We start from the raw sequence: 19449 nt of genomic DNA, 5'->3' as shown, positions 1-19449 counted from the left end.
CATATGATTATTTGAGAAATTGTGCAAACAGGCGCAACACATTTGAAAAGGAAGGACTGGTAGCATGCAAGCTCACGGGAAAGATTGATTTAAGAACGTTATCACAGTGTGTGGCTGTGGCGCGGGCGGAAGACAGCGACAATTGGCAGGGGAGGGTCATGTCTTTTTTAACAATTCTGTCGGAGGGTCATTGAACAATTTCTAGCAGGAAAAGAGAGGGTCATGCAACTTGCAACTGAAGCACTCAAAATTCTTCCGGTGGCCCCTTCAATAAATAACGAACAGTCCCTAGATTGCTGCTGGGCTATATGTCTTGGTTCATGTCTGTTAACCACTCATTGCTGTCAAACGCATAGCCTATCTCGCGGTTGCATCCATTACAAACAAACATGCAATGTGAACGTCTGGGATTGGGGAGAGCACTAAATGCTCTACTGAATAAGCACGAAGTCAAACCTTTAAATGAAAAACACTCTTTAATAATCAAAAAAAAAAAAACGCTAATGAAGTAAACTTGTGACCATCAAAAATCTTTTATCGCCTGTAACTCCGTGATAACAGGATGTAACAGGAAGGCATTTGGCTGAGCAACGGAGGTTAATATGCTCTATATTTTGTCCAAATGATGTCTGTCTATCATCGTTGCACTCAGAGAAAACCAGAATGTTTAATTTGTCCCTGCGTTTCTTCACGGGCTGCAAGCGGGATTCACTCGCAGTTAACCAAATATTTCTTTATTAGGGCAGGGCAGGCATATTTATGGCTATTAAATTATTTCTAAACCAGTCTGCTAAAGTCTGTAGTGAAGTCTGTGTAGGGTTTTCCAGGCTCCATTTCTTTTTACGAGACACCCTTCTCACTTGAGCCATCTACCGGTTGTTTGGGTTGTTGCAGCGTCTCACTGGAAAAATACAAATTAAAGTCACGTGATACCGCGTGATCCCACGCGCGGACCGCGAGTGAAGCTGGCCAAGTTGAAGCACTGCCCACTGTATGTTAGGTCACAGATACCTGCGATTACAACACCTCATTTTTACCTTTTTGTGTTTAACTAGGTGGTGCTATACATGAAATGAGTGGTTATGGAATGGGTTGACATGGCCCCTTGAGATCAACATACAAAAAAAAATGGTCCTCCTAAACCTTACGGTTCTCGAGATATTCACAGAAAACTGTGTCTGCCCTACCTTCCTTTCGGGGGGTGCAGTCCAGCTGGGGGACTACAGATCAAAACGAAAAACGATGGTTCCATGCTATCCATATGGGGTTACATGCCCACCAAGTTTCGTCTACTCCGGTCTTTCAGTGTCCCGAATCCTTGACGGAAATTTGGACATGCGAAAAAGAAAAAAAATGACTAAACCTAAGCCGCTTCGCTGCGCGGCGGTCATAATAAGATGGATGTTGCTGTTGGCGAACAGTGTGACACGAGTTAAGCTTTTATTAAGTTGGCAAACGTTTGAACTAGCTCGCTGGTGGGAAACGATGGGACTCATAGCGCTGCCGCTGTCCTATTATTAGTGCAGAGGGAATTTGAAAGACAACTGATTATCCCACCCCTCGGACTGAGCACTGCGAACGGTGAGTGTCCAGACCCTACATTTTAATATGGGTCTGACTCGTCAGGCTATAAACTGGCTATTAGACTATACGTTTTCCCTCCTACTCAAGCGAGGACGCCTTGCACACTACTCCTGCTTGACCCATCCTTTCTGGCAATTTCCAATCAGAGCCAAACACTTTCATCACACAGAATAGAGTGTGTGTGCCTCCCTCTATAAATCATGTGTAGTGGGAGAGTCATTAGCCTCAAAAACATGGCCAAACTTAGAAGTTTAATGTCAAAACATGAATTTTAAAAAACTTATTTGCATTCATCTTCTGTAGGGTTGATTACTGCAATGGGCTTTTCCATTTGGTGTCTCTGGGCCGAGTCCTCTACTTCTTTGGCTTCATGTTCTGAGTCCTTTTCTGTGAAAAGAGAAACATACAATCAGTCACCTTGAGTTGACCATTTTTTCATCTTTATACAGTGGTTCAACACTGATCAAAATAGGAAATATAAGTTTCTTTAATGTAACCCTTTCCAGCTAAGGGTTACATTATACATAAAAAACATACCGTGAACTTACGACATGAACTGTGCCAATTTAGGGTGACATTTTATTATTATATGGTGTTGAGCAATTTATGTGTCCTTCAGCTTGTACTGTATTGTCTGAAAATATGAAATCTCCCCTTGGCCCACCGTCTATTAAAACTGTCTAATGCCACTAAGGAAAATAAGGTAGCTCAACTAGATAGGTAGCGCAGATCGACAGATACGTTCTATCGAATTATGCTACGGTAGCTCATCTCGACAAAGCAGCACCGGCACACAAAGCCGCGCCCTTTTACCCATATATGGATTGGCGGGGAGTTGGGCAGAGTTAGGATTCCCCAAGATTTTCCAAGATGGTGCCACCCATACCCCCCATAAACGGCCTCAAAACCGTTCTTCAGAAAATCAATGGGTGACGTCACAGACGCTTTGTCCATATTTTTTACAGTATATGGTTGCTTCTACCCTGGAAATCCAGAGTTCTCGCGAGAGCACAATGGAATTGACCGATCCCAAGCCCCACCTCCCATTGTCAGTCCCATAGTTAAGTCAGACAAGTTTGCAGGAAAGTGTGCGAGAACGCGTGTTCAACGTGGGGACGCAGCACCCCCATTTAGCCTAGTTTAACAGTGTATGCTGGATTTCTGGGCGTCAAGTAATATTGATATATTCAAAAAAACAGAGGCCAGAAAGGCCTTCAGTATGCGGAAGGACACATTCACAATGTCCGCTGTTATCAACGAGGTGGAACACCACAAATCGAGGACAAACCAATCCGGTGTTACGGATCTTAATGGGATGCATGTTAACTGGGGATAAACAATTAGCACGTTATCACGAGTTACCTTATTTGCTGCAGATGTGACTCTGATTTAATAAACAGATCTGTGCAAACATATGGTGTTGACGTGCCATAACAAAATCTAACCATATTTCGAGGATTAATTAACACGCAACTTGGGAGAGTGGCTAGCCTATAAGCAGCTCATGTGGGAAGGTGGAGAGATAGCTTCGCTTCTGTAGGCCGATAGCCTACTTATTATTTTGAATGGCTGCTTTAGAAGGAAGAGTTCAAATAAACATGATACAAGTGTATTGAAAAGGAACCACTAGATCTATCAGAGTTGAAACCTACCATGCACGACATATCTGCATGGCAGGCAGACGCTATCAAGAGCAATTGCAGATGTGATTTGTCTTGCATAAGACTTCATCAGTGCCCGCTTAGGCTAAATGTGAGCAATGTAGTAGGCCTTTGGTGATTTCGAGACTGCATAGCCTATACAGCAAAGCATAGTTTTGATCTTTAGAAGACATTGGCTATCTCTCGTTCAGCCATCAATAATGCATCACAGTAGGATATTGCGTTTGTTGAAAAAATGATTGTTAGCTTATTTCTTTGAACAGTCTTCTATCCCAAGTTAAACATGGCAAGGTAGCCTGTGCCTAAAAGCTGAAAGTATTGTAGTTGTGTGTAAGGCCATACGTGATTGAGTATGAGTGTGCGAGTTCAGTTCCTGCAAGGTAGGTATAATTTTTTGCGTAGGCTTATGTTGTCGTTTTAACAGTGGAAACCAGGTTTAGTTATGTTTTAGTGTGTAGTTATGAACACAAATAAAGGGAACATTTTCGTACACACTCAGATTTCTTTAATGAAAAGTAGCAGCCTATCCAAAGTTATGCCTGTTTCACACATGTCACTTCTACCCCAGGCATATACTTGAACCTTTTTGAGCTCTTTAGTTATTTAGTTACTTAGTCTACTCGCAAAAGAAGCATTATAGCATTCGCATAACTGGCGTATTGTAATACAGAATGGACACTAGAAAATTCAAAATTGACAGAGGTTGACAGAGGTCCTCCGAAGTCCTCATTGTGACATAGTAGGCTTGGGATCAGTCAATTGTCTCTACGAGACACTCTGGCAAGGAGCAATGATGCACGTTACTTTTACCCCAACATTCCGGGGAACCAGCTAAACTGATGAAGACAGCGCTGCAACATTGGAGGACAGTACACATTGGTCGTTGTGTTATCCGATTGCGTCGAAGTCTGAAATCATTCAGAGTAAACATGGTCTAGTGTTATCCAATTGTGTGCAGTGAGATTTTTAAATGCATGCTTGTTGCCGCCCCTCGAGTTAGGCCATTACATTGTTCTTGGCCAGACCCTTAATCTTTCTAGATTATCAGGGTCTGGATTTTCCAGGCTAGGTTGCTTCATGCTGTGCAACAGGAACTATTGATTTCCCTTCCTATGGTCCCTAATAGTCCAGTGGACAGAAAGGTGAACCCGGAAATGTTGAGTACACCAAAGTTTTATGATGGAAATATATAGAATGGGTTCCCAGCATGCAGAAACTGCCGGATGCTAATTTGCATATGTTGGGCAATTTGTGTAATTGAGCTAATTAGCATAAATTACCATAATCACCTATATTGATCATATTATAAGAGCTGCTTGGCCAAAATGGACAATGTTAGTATGTTTTTAGGGGTTACTGGAGATGCTGAGTCCATATCTGACATTTTCAAGATTCAAAATCACTATTTTGCTGAGTTTTTGGGGGCGATTTAGACGGATTTTTGGAGGATAAAAATGTTCAGTGTTTAGGAATAATTTGGATCCTCAAGTTATTTCTGAATTCCACAATAATTTTGGAAATAGCTATTCACTGGCCCTCTGCTGTGACTCACAATTGAGTAACAAAGGGAAGAACTAGCCTCTACTACTCCTCACTGTCCTCATCCGTTGTCCTGTTGCCATCTTCTCCAGACTCTTCATCCCTGTCCTTCTGCTGTTTTTGATGTGTAAATATATTCCCACATGTAACATCACTGCCTTTGCAGAAACAATAATTAGTACAGGCCAGGCCTGCAGCTGCACAGCTGCACTTTCCAGATACATGTATACACAGTTTTAACCCAGCTTTGCAGTTACAGCTGATAACATCTAACAAATCAGGAGGAGCAACAGGACTTGAATCGAGGGTGGGCAAGTTCCTCTCCTTTCTTCATACCTTTCTTCTAACTCCCTCCAAATGCGGTGATATCCACAGCCGATGGATCAGGACGGTCTACTGGTTTCCAAAGCAGCACCTGTAGATGGGCACGTTTTCCATGGAGGAGCAAGTTGCGTTCTGAAGGAGACAGTGTCTTCAGTGCTGGAGGAGCCGGGAGACCTCACCGGGGATGAATTACTGGGCACGCCAGGGATGAAATTTGTCTCAATATCAACACATCAGGATGTAGGCTATGAATCTGGAATTTAGTATTGGCCCCCCAAATGCAAGCCCAAACAAATTAAAAACTTTGCATGAAATCATTGTCATAATCCAATATCAACACATCAGGATGTAGGCCTTCAGTAGAATCTGATTGGTGGGCCTGCCTTGAAGAGGGTTTGATGCGTGGCCATGGTTGGACTGGGAGCCTGTTGGAAAATAAGTCGGGCCTGTTACCACCGAGAGAAGACCTTGGCCCTGCTCTTTAGAAAAAATAAGGGGGAAAAAAGTTTGTTGTGTGAAATGTTCGTCGGCCTGTTCGCCCGCCAGAAAAATAAGGGGAAAAGGTTGTAGGCCCAGAGAAGGTCTAGGCGCGATTGTGAATGTGGCGGAACAGCGGAGGACAGCTCTGCAACAAGGCAGCAGAGGAGGGGCGCCAACGTCGGTAGCTGTAGCCTGATTAAGCTGGCGTGGGCGGCTGCGATGGAGCTGGAGTCTGCTGCCCCGACTGGCGAGACGGCCAGTGGAGCATCGGAGGTGCAGTGCCAGTTACGGTGGTAAGCGCCAGGGAGTCTGTGGCAGTGGAGGCTAGGCCCCGCCAGGTGTTGCGGTGGTGCACACTGCGAAAGTGCGACCTGAGGGCATTCTCTGAAGGGAGCTGGGGACGAGAGGCGACAGACCAGGTGACTGCTAGCACGCCCCGCATTGGGCCGCTGGTGGTTGTGGTTCCCCAGGGTGAGTAGGGCTCTTGCGGTGTGTGCACCCCACCTGCTGTTGGCAGTGCCAGAGACTAATTCCTGGACTGAATGTGGGAACGCCTGCGCCGAGGATGGCAATGGCTTGTTGGGGGAGCTGTGCAATGCCAGCGTGCTGGACTGTGCTTGAGATTCCAACAATGTTTCGCGCTGGGGATTCTGGGAGAACTGAATGATCATCTCAATACCAATGTTTCCCAAAAGGCTTGTCCCAAGGAGAACAGTATTACCTTAAACACACATGAGGAAACTGAAGAGTCCAATCAGTAGACTAGGATAAGATAGCCAACTATGCTACTTTGTTTACAATATTTCCAGACTTCAACCAGAGAGCTGAATGTGGTAGAGTTGTAATAGAAATAGTAGGCCTAAGCTATAGGCTAATCTGCATAAAGTTTGCTGTCATAAATATCAGACATTCAGTATTCTCTCTTTTTATATCAGGATATAAAATAATACAGATATATTACATTGTAATCCTCTGATGGAGGCTAAGGTAGGCTATCCCCCCCCGGTTCGTATTAAACCGTGGGTCAAAAATCGTGATACGAATCGAATTGTTAGGTTGGTGTATCGTTACAGCCCTGCTGTATATCGCTACAGCCCTATCCTCCAAAAATCTGTCTAAATTGTACCAAAAAACTCAGCAAAATCATCTTAATGAGAGTAAAAACGTGACCAAACCAAGTTTAAATTTTGAATTTGAATCTTGAAAATGTCAGATATGGACTCAGCATCTCCAGTAACCCCTAAAAACAAACTAACATTGTCCATTTTGGCCAAGCAGCTCTTATAATATGATCAATATAGGTTATTATGCTAATTTATGCTAATTAGCTCAATTACACAAATTGCCCAACATATGCAAATTAGCATCCGGCAGTTTCTGCATGCTTGGAACCCATACTATATATTTCTATCATAAAACTTTGGTGTACTTAACATTTCGGGTCCACAATGGGGCTCTATGGGCTGTCCACCGGACTTTAAGGCTCCACGCTGCGAGTTATTGTGTGTGAAATGAAGGGGTGTATTTATGTGTGCAGTAAGGTTTATTTCCGCGGCTTGTTTATGCTGCTGATTGTAAGAGATCAGTGTGTGTGTGTGTGTGTTGTATGTGTAAGATATACTGACACTCCTATTCATCCATCATCTGCCACATGACAGGGAGGTAGTTAAAAGCATACACACACACACACGCAGAAGGTGAAGGATCGATTGTCATTCTTTTCACCTGTTCGATTTTTAGGGCTCTATCAGCAGCACCTACTACACACACTCACACACACACTAACTCTTTCTCTCTCACACACACACACACTAAACACTCTCTCTCAGACACACACACACACACACACTCTCTCATTCAAACAGCAATGGCCATCTCTGACACAGTTTTCCTATCGGAATAAATCCTCAGCCCTGACAGTCTTCACACAGTGGAAGTAGAATGGGGACTAACGTCTCTGCTCTGGGGACTAGCGTCCATCTGTGCTCCTTTTTAGCTCAGTTAGCAAGCTAAATACCTTAGCCTCCTTAGCCTTGAATTTCCCCTGGGGATCAATAAAGTATCTATCTATCTATCTCTATCTATCTACAACACTACATACTCAGAAGTTGAACCTTCTTTCATACATATATAAATTAACATCCCCCAGAATGTCCATACGGAAATTTTCAACAAGTAATGTCAACTATTTAAAGAGGCCCTATGCAACAATTTTAGCAAAAATGACCTTAATTATGCAGGTTGAGTCGTTCTGATGGTTCTACAACACTTTTTGGGTCGTTTTGTGGGTGCTTCGTCTCTCCCTAGTGCTTCTCCGCGGAAAAAACGAATATGCAACTTTCTGGTCGCGGTCCGAACACATCCGGATGTAATCGGCGGAAATACTCGAAAATGTAGTCGGATTGTAGTTTCTAAGAAGACTGCAAAACGGACTCCGACTTGGCTTTGTTGCTGTCGAAATTGTAAGTAGCCTATCCTTGGGTGAACTTTGTTTTTGTAATGTGATTTGATAGTCTCTTGAACAATGTGTTTGCTCGACCGTTTTATTGTGAGCCCTATGTGTTTAGCTTGGTTTATTGATGGCTAGCTTGTTAGCTAGTGGGGGTTTAGCGTAGCAGTCACTTGCTACCGAAGCTGCAGGGGGAGCTATGTCGTGAAAAATGCGAGCCCAAATCAGGCGAAAACCCAGAAACAGCGAAGGAATAACCAGACCTGCATAGGGCTTCTTTAACTATTTTACACTGATGATGCAAACTTCGCTAGTTAGCAAGCTAATGAAGCTAATATGGAATGCAATTGCAAGTTTTAACATTCATAATATCACATTGTTTCATCCCCATTCACACTATGTGCACTCATCAACACTCTAGGAACCATTTAATACCACTGGTATTGTTATAATAAACATTGGACAATATCAATAACCTCCATCATCAAACATGTTCTGCCTTTAAAAAAAAGATACTGCATGGCGCAGTCACAGAATTCATAGTTTACCCACCTCGTAGTTTACCACTACACCCCTGGTAGTGAAGTAGTCATTATCATTTAGTCATTTCGGTCAAAAAGCGAATTTCCTTCAGTCATATTCTTGGAGAAGGATAGTAGTCCAGTATAAGGTGACCAGACTAATAGATCAGTCTAAGGTGACCAGACTAGTAATCCAGTCTAAAGTGACCAGACTAGTAGTCCAGTCTAAGATGACCAAACTAGTAATCCAGTCTAATGTGCCGTTCTTTTTGTCCACCGAACTCGATTTGCGAGCCAGTTTCCTGGGTTACGAACCAGACGTTGCAAATAGAACACTCCCGAGGTTGTTTAAACAAGTCGTCTGAACCAAGGGGTAGTAGAAGAATCAATGGAGGCTGGAGGGACCACTTCTCTGCTAACCCCCATAGAAGCCCATTCATTTTAGGATTTTTTAGAACTTAATATAGCATATATCCTGTGCCGATATTGTAGCTTCTGTGTTATCTACATAAACAATAAAAGGCAAAACAAGACTCGACTACCTCGTACATAACTTTAGGTTCCCGTAAGAAGAATGTTTAGCATGTCTGGTTGTAGGGAAGCTAACGCACCGTAGGGAGATAACCGTATTGTTTGGATAAGAAGCTCAGTCCAGCCAGCACGGAAACTCATGAACAAAGCTATGTAGCCTACAATAGCATAGGTAAAGCATTGCATAGAGGCAAGTAAACCTAATGAAAAACGGCACTAACGATAATCATTTCGGAGGTTTTCAATGGATTAACCGTAGGCCGGAAAAGTGGAAAGAAGATTAGCTTCAAGGCTATAACTTTTTTGTTTTGTTTTACCATGGCTGTTTTTGAAGATGATCATGTGTGGTAGTTTCAACATTAACACAACTTGATATCACTTGTGAGGATGATATTAATAATAATACATAATTAAATGTTTAACTTTGATGACTTTGAAGGCGAAGGAAGTGTGAGAAGAATTTCTGTGAATCTATCATATGAGTTACAAGATTCAGTTCGATGGCTAACGTCACAAAGTTAAGTGCGAGTCTGCGCAGTACTGAGGGACCAACTGAAAAATCGTTCAATTTGACTCAGTGCCCTCCCATTGAAAACGACGGAGTCTGTTCATCCATTTCTTTTACTGTCTATGGTCTGAACTCAGAGGACCCCGAGTTCAGTTTACAAGATGGCTACTACAAGCATCACACATAAGTTAAAATTGTGGTTTTCTACTATTTTAAGCACTTTTGTCTTTGTTGTAACCAAATGAAGAAGTCGTACACACAGCACTGTATACTGTTACCTATAGGCATGTCGCTCAAGTGCCGCCTTTGTATCGTCTGCCGTTAAAACTGGCTAGAGACTCTCCATGTTGCTATGACAACAATGCCGAGTCAGAGCAGTAGCCTAATGTTATTATTAACGTTAATCATAATGGAATATTCAGATATCAAACTGAAATATGTTTGGCAATATGTAATGAACATGTGTCTATATTTGATTAACGTTTAAACACAGAAAGACTATTTTTCAAGCATATTACAGTCACTAAAGGCCGATTCACACCAAGAACGATAATGGTAACTATTAGGGACGGGCATAATTAATCAACGATCGATAGTTGATCATTAAGAATTCCGTCGATCACGTTAATTTGTTGTCGACTAAACTACTGCAGGTTGTGTTACATAGTGTGTCTTGAAGAAATTAAATGAATCACTGTGTGGCAGCAATTAAACATTATACCACCCGGGGACAATATTTGACGCTATAGGCTTACTCAGTTACCTACGAGTTTCCGTTTTGATTTATGAAGAGTTCACGGTGAAGTGTGGCGTGGGACCATTTTATAGTTTAAAAAACGATAACGTTAGTTCACTGCAAACACTGCAATGTAATATTTGCCTACCAGTAGGGCTATCAGTGCAAGTGCAATAGAAGACATTGTTTCGATTTAACTCAATGAAATAAGAGCTTTTAATATTTTATATTGTTGGTTGGTTTAATACCTTGTTATCAATGAAAAGTCGTTGTCCTACACCATGGGTCTCCAACACGTCGCTCTCAAGCTCAGTTGCTTGTCGTCCCCTTCTAAGCTTGCAGGCTGAAGCAGTAGGCCTAGGCTACTACATTTAAACACAATTGTTGCCGTGACTGGAGGCATTCCAGCCTACAAATTTAAAGGAATACGCCACCCCTAGGTGAAATTGGGTCACTCCCTGCAGTCCCTAGAGTTGGACGAGTGAGCCAAAGCGTTTTATAGCCGACCCAGCCATTGTCCTAATCTAGAAACGGCCCGGTTAGCTTTAGCTTAGCATAGTCGCTGTAATCCGGCGATATCAGCTAGCATGTCGTTGCAAAAATGATTTCTCGTAACCTGTACATTCACATCGAGTACAATCATCAATGCAAATTAACACGAAGGGATTTACTAGACCAATTTAGATTTGGAACTATTTTCGGGCATAGCACCGGCAAAGCACCGCTGCCAGGCGCAAAGACATCACGCAGCATCTGTAAACCCTCAACTTCCGGCAATACACCAGCGTGACTACCAAGTTCTCTGCTACTAGGCTGACACTGACAGGTGGGCTTTCTCTAAGAGTTCTAATGGCGATGAATATGGAAGATTACAAGATAGACGAAGATGATGACTTCGACTACCAAGATCCAAGACCCTACCTTTTCGAACCTGAGTTCACTGAAGAGGAGTTGTGAGCTTTGGATCTGGGAAGAGAGGACGTTAAACTAGTCGGTCGAGTCGGATGAGAGAACGAGAGCAAACACGAACTGGTGGTGTGAGTGTGGAAAAAAAAACTGAGGACTGCAGGATGGATAATTGCTGTGAAGTCGTCGGTAGCAGTGACACAAGTGCGGTCACGCTCCTCTTCGGGAGCGTTGCCCAACATCGATGGCAGTATTTTATCCCACTCTGCAAAGCATAAACACTCCATTTCAGTCGGCATGGGTTGGCACACTCACACCACCAGTTCGTGTTTGCTCTCGTTCTCTCATCCGACTCGGGTGAAAATCCTGACTCTTTCAACTACCTGAAATGTAATAGCGAGCCATCAAATACCTCCCAGATTTCAGTGCTCATCATGCTCATCAATCCCAACATTGAGCAATATAATCAAACTGTCCAAAAGTAAATTAAATCCCAAACCAAACAGAAAATCTTCTGCATTTGATAGCGGTATGCACTCCAAACGAAACGCATGTCTCACAATAAAACGCACATAGAAATTAAGGCCTGCTCAATATAGCCTACGTCTGCCCCAAATAAAGCCCTGTGCTTTGCGCAGCCTAAGTAAATAAAAGACCCCGGCCAGAATTTGAGGTAGAGGTCTGCTCGGGACTGATTTTTCATCGCCCGCTAAAGCCCGCATGCAGGAGGGATAGCCTATTCCGTTTTTCTTTCTCTCTCTTGAAAGGAGCACACACCTGAGAAAGACTCCAGATGTCAGTTTCTTGGTTCTGAATGTAGGCTAACAACTGAAGTAGGCCTATTCTGGTGCCTCTTCCTTTGTCATGCTTTCGATTTTTGAGTTTTGACAATGAGCAGCAGGAACAAATTGAACCCACGTAAACGACAATACAGGGCCTGCTATCCTTCAGTTATGCTTAAAGGAGAATTCCGGTGTGATATTGACCTAAAGTGTATTGAAACATGATACCGAGTGTGAACGTATGTCTCATAGCCCATCTCGGCTTGTCCCCTGCACTCAAAATCTGGCGCTAGTTAGCGATGCTACCAACAGCTTTTTCAATAGTGGTGCTTGGCATCCGGGCTAGCCATGCAAATAAATCACTGTTTTACACCCATTTACGAGGCTCAATGTATCTCCACACTTCATTGGTAGACTTCGAGGGGCCCTGACATTTAAAACGAGACATTGAGAACTTTGAAAAAGCACTGGTAGTTTACTTACAAGACGATTTATACAGACAGTATCTTCCACGAAGTTTAGCGTTTTAGTGCTTGCAGCCATCTTGAATTTAGTCACGCGATAAGTCGAAAGCAACGAAAAAATGAATGAACAGGTATGATAAGGGATCAGATTCCAAAAATAATTCAGTGGAAATGCATGGATTCCAGTTTCTTAGCAACAAGAAAGCTTTTTCAAAGTTCTCAATGTCTCGTTTTAAATGTCAGGGCCGTCGGAAGTCTACCAATGAAGTGTGGAGATACATTGAGCCTCGTAAATGGGTGTAAAACAGTGGTTTATTTGCATGGCTAGCCCGATGCGAAGCACCACTATTGAAAAAGCTGTTGGTAGCATCGCTAACTAGCCCAGATTTTGGAGTGCAGGGGACAAGCCGAGATGGGCTATGAGACATACGTTCACACTCGGTATCATGTTTCAATACACTTTAGGTCAATATCACACCGGAATTCTCCTTTAACATTTTTGTTCACGATTAATCACATATTTTATCGCATGATTAAAATTCTATTATTTTGCATTTCTGAACTTTCCAGGAGTCCATGTTAACAATATAAAGCAATTATTGTGTATCTTGATTAGGATTCAAATGAAAGCAAAGCAAGTTACTTCATTAACTTAACTTGAAGACGTAGGTCTATTTGATTATTTCAAATCAAAAGATGTGCAGCAGACCTGAGGCAACACAATATATTCTTCAGAAATATAGCTAATAAAGGGCATAACAAACATAAAATACTATATTCATTATCTTTGAGTTCAGTTGAAAATAAGGAATTTTTCGACATGAGTGCACTGCCATTTTATAGGCCTACAGTCTATGGTGCACTGTCACTTGCCACACACATCAGCGCCGAAGTTTTTAACACGCAAACACTGGATGAACAATGGATTTTATGGAGCGGCGTCGACCAAATATAACTGAATCGTGATTTAAACGGCGGCAAAGTGCGATGCTGGTGTGCAGAGTTGTATTGAAAAGAATGGAATCTAATGTACAGTAAATGAATGTCGAACGCACTCATGTCGGCATCGGTGTCCACAGCAATTTAAAACACCATTCAGCTGACCGGGAGTTCAGAACTGCGTTGGTGTTTATTGTACAAATCTACTCTTTGGCCGGCTCGTAAGCCCAAACAAGTGTGTGCAGCATGCCTCTACGTAGCCTACTAAAGGCGCATCATCATAAAGATAGGCTACATTTAATCTGCATCACGCCCCATTTTAGCAGAAAACAAGTTAACATACATATATCATTGATTCTAATGGGAAAGACAGATAGCCTAATCACACCTTGACGTTACATCTAGTTATTAATTTACAGGCCATTCAATAATTTTACTAACACGGCAGTTATAAAGAATTATGTGTATGTAACTTACTCATGTCGAAACGATGTAGGCTACATTACAACCCATTCAGCACGTAGCTACACTTACCATATCCCATGTATGTGGAACTTCAGTATAACAGGCATAGCCAATTATCTCACCTACTGTAGTTGTAGGAAAAAGGCTACGTTCATATTACAAGTGATAGAATGAATGTGTGACTTTTTAGTTTAGTTGATGTTATGACATGTAAAGTTAAGCTTGCCGAACTTAGTTATAGTCAGCCACGGGCAGTTTGACTGTACCTACATTCGTGACACTCCTGTTAGTAGGCTAAACTGGAAAGAGCAAAAAATAGGAACATAATGGTCACATTAATCCCATAAACACACAGATAACTCTTACACCAACCTTATTTTGTGCCTTTTATTCACGCGTTTGTTTCAAGATTTAGTAAGTATAACCCTTTTAAGCTCCCCCCACTTCTATGCAGCATAAGTTTCCATTATCCAAACAGCTCCCTTTCCCCTAAAAGGGGCGTGTACATGCAGCACGGTCTAGCTAGATCCAGTGTGGTGTTGTAGTTGTTCTAACGTTACTAGTTGTTGCAACAGCTTGTGAAAAAACTACAAAGTTTGTTACACCAAAACGAACGTTAATCTTGCGATAAAAAAATTGACGCCGTTAAAATAGGTTTACGTTAACGCCGTTAATAACGCGTTTAACTGACAGCACTTAAATAGCCTAATTAAGGTTCAAATTATATGATTCAAAGCATTCTGAGTGATTAAAGAAGGTAAATGAAATGGCCATCAAGTCAGTATAATATCAAACTTAAATGCAACAACCATTAGTAGACCACCACTGTACAGTATAATTTAATTGTCATATGGTATAATTTAATTGTTACTGTATTGCTCACCTGTGAGGTACATGGTACATAGCCTCTGGTTTTCCAGAGGGGCATCTTGATTGTCTAACTGGGCGGATTGTATGAGTATTTCAATGCTGCTTGTAGTCATTCAGTTCTTTTTGAAGGACATCCATAAAGCAGTATCTCATCAAACCCATGTGTGTGGGGCTTCCATTGAAAAGATGTCTCTCCCTCAACTCTCCAAACTGGTCCATCCAAAACTGAGTTCTAGTGTGAGCACAACATAGAGAGCATAGAGTGAAGTAGAAGGGTGAAAACAGAGGGTTAAGGCAGATAGTAATGAAGAGTTTTTGTAAAATGTTATTTGGGCAAATAGCCAACCTTTGTTTTCTGAAATGGGACCACCAGCTTTCTATCCTTTGGTTTGATGTTTGATACATATGGCTTTTTGCACCTGCAAACTCGTCTGTGTGTTTAGATCTCAAGGCACAATGTAATGATGCCATCAATCCGTTTTCAGTGCCACAGTCTGTGCGTAGGCACATTGGGAAAACTCCAAATTCAGCCACACATTCAAGGTAATATCCAGCCATGATGCAAGGATCGTTGTTTGATTTTCCACATTTGAGCCACATCATCTTTCTGGAAAATCCGTCTACAGCCGCTAATGGCAAACCCATAAGGCTTTAATTTGTCGTAGCCATCGGCATTCCAGACTTCATTAGGTCCCTTTGATTGATAAGATCTTCGGACAAATCTTCGGCTGGAACGAGACAATAACCCGGACGGGTTAAGCTCTCTCATCAGAATCATCACATCCTTTCTTTTGACAACATACTGATATTTTTGTTTAAGAGTTTGCCACATAGCTCTGTAGCCCAGGAGTGTCCCTGGCCCCCTCATCTCCTCGACTATGGCTGCCTGCACAGATCCCATGGCAGTGTAACCTGTCCGTCTGGTCAGATCAAAATTCTCTAACCTCCTTCTTAAAGGGACACCAGGCAACGTTTTCGTGTTAATTACACATCTTCGTAAGTCGGTATATGGTTAAATGACTCGTTACAGGGCGAATGAAGACTCTCTCGCCCGCCCCTACTGCCTGTAGGAAGAATATCCCGCTTGCAAGTTCAGTGTATCCTACCCGCCGACCGAAGCAGGCAGGCTAACGAAACGCTAGAGATTGTTGCAAATGTGTGTATAATGGCAGAGCCGGCGAAGAAGCAGCGAAAACCCTTGACAGAAGACTCAAAGAAAAGGAAAAGAGCTTCAGACTGAGGGGAGTTTCGTAGAGCTCATGGACACATTGTTTTTTGTGACCAACATGTCATGTCATGGCAATCATCAGGTTCACATTCACAGTCAATCTGACACCAGCAGGTGAAATAGGTGGTAACATCATCACATGACCACACCAGACCCAGTGAAAGTACTCCACACTCTAACACACCAGAAATTGCAATCAATATCGTCAATTCAATATCCTGCATATTTTAGCTTGCATATAGGCCTACATATACACAATCTATGTCATTTAAGCATATTTGTATCAAGAAAAAACATATTGCATGTTCAAAAATACAATAGATTTTTTCGGTCATTACCCATATCAACCAACAATTCATTTACATAGAAAAATACACTCTATACAAAAATATAATCTATTTACAAAAATATACTCTACATACACATCTTATCCCAAGAATACACTTAAATCCAGTTCCTCATTTAGACCGTATGGTTCTACTGTGTTGAGTTCATGTATCCAAAAGGCCTCTCTCTGTAAAAGTTGTTTAATTAAATGACCTCCTCGTGGTTGAGGTTTGATCCTCTCAATACTTATAAACTTAAGGGTAGTGGCTGGTCCATGACTCTTATCTCTATAATGCCTTGCGATTGCATAATCAAAGTTACCATTTCTGATTGCTGCTTTATGTTCCGCAATGTCTAGAATTATGTTGTAGGTATGACCCTCATTGAAGTATTTGCAGATGAGTTCATCCACTTAAGAATATGGAAATAGGAATATTTCAGTGATAGCACAGTAGACATTAAAATGTTAGAAATTAGAATTACACGAAGTTCCAAGAAAATGGATAAACAATCGAAATGAGAGTGCACTTTCACCTTGAACACTGTAGAAACTGCTCATCTTTTCCACAGGAGCCACAATGTAATGGACTGGACTGTAGGTTCACTCCACAGAATGGACCATACATTGTATATCTGGTTAAGAGAAATTAAAACATCTAATTTATTATTTTGGTTTGCCTCAAAACAATATAGTCAGGTAAAACTGATGAAAGCTCTGAACCATTCAACCATTTTTATGATATTGAATGTTACCATAGAATGTTATGAGGATAACTTGAAAGCAAATATCTTTAATTATTATTACTAGGCTACTTAATTGCTCCTTCTCAATACTATGTTGAAAGGTGTTGTGCTGGGTTTTACAATGCCATGAAACGCAATTCAGCCAATCAGAAAGGATTGTAACCTCACCTCAACGTCATCCACTGTTCATTATAGGGAGGGAAAGTAATCTCATACCGCATCTAGTGGTTGCGTTCCTTTTAGCGGAGTAGATGGGTTTTTTTTTTTAGAAAAAATATATCTCGGTGCACATTGGGATCTTAATTTAATGCCTTCCATATGTTAGGCACTGGGGTCACCTCTATTGCTTCAAGTGGTCATACCTTATTTTTAGGATCAGTTGAATTGTTTTGAGTTTTTGTCGTAACACGGTGATAAGGAACTACAGCTGCATGTGACGCCACATGTTTGGGCTTTAATCTCTAACTGATCAATACGCCAATTTGCTTAACTGGCTTAACATATTTTTGTAATAACTGAATGTGATGTAAACCACGTGGTGATAACCTTTATGTCAGGACAACTGGTGTTGTGCTTCTACTCACATGAAGAGCTAGCTGTAAGTGTTAAGTGTCAATGCTAACCAGGCTAATAAACAAACCATGCTACCGTGAGTAACGTTGAAGGGTAAAGTCAATGTGACTTCTTTTTTGTAGTTCGTTTATGAAACAAAAGGAGCAATTTCAATTTTCTTAAATAAGGCAAAATAGGGTCTGACATTTTCACAGTTTAGAATATTATTACTGTATAGACACTGAAAAATATTTTTGGTGGATAACATCGCTGATTTGGCTTCACAATATATTTTTTAAAATAGGTCTATGGGATTTAACATTGGAGCTGCTCTTCGATAGGAACGCAACCACTTGGGGCGCTGGTTTTCACTTTCCCTCCCTATTGGGGAAGTATCAACCTAGACAACATGTGGTTGTACAGTTGATTTGTTGGAAATTGTAGGGGGTAAGTTTTGACTACAAGTTTGTGGCGTATATTGTCGACAAGGCAACAAATGGTGCAGAAATGCGTCTTGTGTACTCGCGAGTCTATCAAGCTCGTTATTTTCAATGGTAGACGTTCAAAATGTTACCCGCTAGCAGCTTGTTGCCTAGCGAGTAGCACTAGCACCAACTTAGCTATTTAGGTAGCAACTAACCAAATGCCCATGAACTTTTCGCAGGTTGAAGGAGCCCAAGAAGACCTGAAAAGGAACGGAAGCTACACTTGTATGTGCATAGCTATTTACTGCTTATTGAGCTTATGCAGTATTATGTTCAATAATTGTAGCATGGACCGACATGTCCTGTGGCCAACTCCGGTAGCCAATTGGTCACCTGATCACCGTTTGATTTGGTTAGCTCGAACACTGTAAAATTGCTAAAAATAACGCTTATAGCCTACTTACACAACACTTCAAATGTCACTTACCTCAAAGGTGTACCGAACACAACCAGCAGAGAAACACTAAACTTAGAAGCTAACACTAAAAGCTAAAACAAATAGATGCTATCGGATAAATATGTATGACACAACTATATCATTTTAAGTATTATTCATCTAATAATAATTAATCTAAATCTTTAAACTTGGTAAAACTAATGTAAGAAATGCTAATATAATGCTAGGATGCTATCTATACTCACTAACATAAAATCTCTATCTCTCTTTCTCCAACTCGAAAAACCCACAAAAGGCAACAGTTTAAACTGACAAGATTGCATGAGACAGCCAAAGCCTTGTTCTATAAGAGGGCCCTAACAAAACGAAAGATTCCCCGGTAATAATATAATATTTCATGGTTGATTTTTGTTGATTGTTGTTTTTTGTATGTGTGACTTGTGTTGTGTGCAGTGCAGGTAGCTTGAAGCTAAAACCCTTACCTTTTTGTTTTCTTTTTTTCCATGACAACTGAAGATGCTGGGATCCACCATCTTGGATGACCATAGTGGAGAAGTAGACCATAGCTCCCTCATCTGATTGACATCCTCTCTTGACAACATAGCCATACCAGAATGATAGAGAAACCATACTAGTGGAAGTAGACCATAGTAGGCATCTTGACACACACACCACCCTGTCTGCAGTTGAAAGTCGTTGTATTTTTTACAGTTCTTGAAGTGCAGTCTGTTGTTTGTGTACAATAAACTGTTATGAACTTCAGAAGTTTCAGTAAGAGTTCAGTTTGTCCCTATAACGTTATAGGTTTTGTGAGATCTGCGTTTTATTGCAGATGTGAGCTCCTGAGCTGAGACAATGGTCTCTCGTGTTGGTCAATATCTTTGCCCATCTCAAGCCTGTCATCACCATTTTTTAATGTACATTTCCAACGGCAGTTCTATGATTTAAGGTTCGCAA

General features: G+C 41.5%; 2 long non-coding RNA genes across 2 annotated transcripts; one reads left to right on the top strand and one right to left on the bottom strand.

The window, feature by feature from the left end:
• Positions 1-1871: 1871 nt before the first annotated feature.
• On the bottom strand, positions 1872-15414 carry LOC125306870. Its single transcript, XR_007195618.1, has 3 exons — positions 15106-15414; positions 14773-14991; positions 1872-1971 (listed from the first exon to the last, which is right to left on the bottom strand). It is a non-coding gene; the product is annotated as an uncharacterized LOC125306870 (long non-coding RNA).
• Positions 15415-17957: 2543 nt separating this feature from the next.
• LOC125306867 lies at positions 17958-19234 on the top strand. The gene is made up of 4 exons (XR_007195614.1): positions 17958-18057; positions 18275-18320; positions 18788-18871; positions 19009-19234. It is a non-coding gene; the product is annotated as an uncharacterized LOC125306867 (long non-coding RNA).
• The last annotated feature ends 215 nt before the right edge of the window (positions 19235-19449 follow it).

The sequence above is a fragment of the Alosa alosa genome, chromosome 14 (assembly GCF_017589495.1).
Source record: "Alosa alosa isolate M-15738 ecotype Scorff River chromosome 14, AALO_Geno_1.1, whole genome shotgun sequence".
Lineage (NCBI taxonomy): Eukaryota > Metazoa > Chordata > Actinopteri > Clupeiformes > Clupeidae > Alosa > Alosa alosa.
Note: the sequence above shows the minus strand (reverse complement) of the source record. Positions and strands in the feature narration are given on the sequence as shown.